At 34.1% G+C, this 2049-nt stretch overlaps 1 long non-coding RNA gene across 1 annotated transcript; it reads right to left on the reverse strand.

Annotated features, from left to right (window-relative positions):
- Positions 1 to 459: 459 nt before the first annotated feature.
- Positions 460 to 1279, reverse strand: LOC143976121 (uncharacterized). The gene is made up of 2 exons (XR_013272522.1): positions 1200 to 1279; positions 460 to 1097 (listed from the first exon to the last, which is right to left on the reverse strand). It is a non-coding gene; the product is annotated as an uncharacterized LOC143976121 (long non-coding RNA).
- Positions 1280 to 2049: the final 770 nt, after the last annotated feature.

Genomic DNA, 2049 nt, shown 5'->3' on the forward strand with positions numbered 1-2049 from the left:
AGTAAAAAGGGGGCACACTTTACATCTAGAGGAAAAGAGATTTTAAATACATAAAGGTTTCTGCATAGTAAGAGCTGTGAAAACATGGAATAGACTGCCTCCAGAGGTGGTTCTGGCCAGCTCAGTAGATTGCTTTAAAAAGGCCTGGATTCTTACCTAAATGTATACAATATAACTGGGTACTAACATTTATAACTAAAGTTGATCCAGGGAATATCCGATTGCCTCTTGGGGGATCAGGAATAATTTTTTTTCCCCTGCTGGAGCAAAGTGGATCATGCTTTGCTGTTTTGTCTTGTCTTCCTCTGGATCAACTGTGGGTATAGGATTGTGTATATGCAAAAAAGGAGGGGAATTTTGGGACTTTAAATGAAGCACAAGTATGTGCCTCCATCCCGGTAATCGGTACGTAATAGAGGGAGTTTGGGACTTTAAAATGAAGCACTAGGATAATGGAGGTAGGTTTTAACCAAATTGAAAAAAATATATATAATTTTTTATTGATTGTTCGGTAACAGATCATAAAAAATAATAAAGATCGAATTCATAAAGTATATAGGCGTAAGTACAGTAGAAGCATGATATATAGTATTCACATATAGCAGCACATAGTAGTAATAAATAAAATAATTGGGTAATATGGCATGGTAGTGCCTATGACAGCAAAACCGACATCAGCAAGTACATCCACATAATACATATGCATCCACTAGATGTAAAACAAAAATAAATTTAGTATGTAGTTAAAAAAGTAAATTCATAACAAATTCATAAAGTATATAGGCGTAAGTACAGTAGAAGCATGATATATAGTATTCACATATAGCAGCACATAGTAGTAGTAAATAAAATAATTGGGTAATATGGCATGGTAGTGCCTATGACAGCAAAACCGACATCAGCAAGTACATCCACATAATAGATATGCATCCACTAGATGTAAAACAAAAATAAATTTAGTATATAGTTAAAAAAGTAAATTCATAATAAAATAAATATAGTTCCATATAAAGTATAACTGGGACATCATTTCAAAAGCTCGACGCGTTTCGTGGGTGTCTCCCCACTCATCAGGAGCTGATGCGACCAAAAAATTCCTATGGAATAGAATAAAGAATAATATAATATACTAACCATATAAATAAAAATAAATTTATGGGGATTTAATGCATGTAAATGGTTAGCCAGGGCAGACTCACCAATCCGGATGGAAAGTGCAGTGTGCGGCAGTGGGCGTAGGGTGGGCCATGGGCAAGATCCCTCCCTGGGAACTGAGGCGGCATAGACATAGATGCGATATCAGGCGAAACCAAAAAGATACAGCAGTGTTGAAGAGTATCAGATATGGAATGTGTGGCAATTGTTGAAAACATATCTAAAAACAAAATGTTAATAGTATGTATGATTAATGAAAATAATGTGATGCAAAAGTAATTGAAAATTGATAGTGACCCTCAAAGAGTACAGAGAGAGTGCTGGCCATAAGCCAAGTATATACTATGTAGTAAGTATATGCAGATGAATGTAAACAGTGAATGGTGTGCAAAAATTAAAGAAATGTAATAGTGTAAAAGAAAGTGTGAGTGTGCAGTTTAACAAAAAGTGAAGAAAATTGATGAAGGGGTGTACATAGACCATGATAGACAAGGAGAGTGACAGAATTACCAGTCAGCAAGAAAACTTTTACTACTATGTGCTGCTATATGTGAATACTATATATCATGCTTCTACTGTACTTAGGATTGTGTATATAGTATATGTATATGTTGTATAATTTTTCCCCTTCTTTATTGGTTGAACTAGATGGACTTGTGTTTTTTTTTCAACCAGACTAACTATGTAACTCACCAAACAATCAGACACCAAAACACTAGAGGCCAGGATAATTTTTTTTGTTTAAGCTATTTTTTAAATTTCAAACTAGAGAAATAAAGGGGCAAAGAGGTAACAAATCTCAGGGACTTTAACCGTGTTAAATAGGGGATCAAAGCTCATTAAATAGCATTAAAATTTAAATTATTTTATTTAATAAAGAGATAAAAACATGAG

The sequence above is a fragment of the Lithobates pipiens genome, unplaced genomic scaffold (genome assembly GCF_037356315.1).
Source record: "Lithobates pipiens isolate NorthernLeopardFrog02 unplaced genomic scaffold, aLitPip1_a1.2 Scaffold_13, whole genome shotgun sequence".
Classification (NCBI taxonomy): Eukaryota; Metazoa; Chordata; class Amphibia; order Anura; family Ranidae; genus Lithobates; species Lithobates pipiens.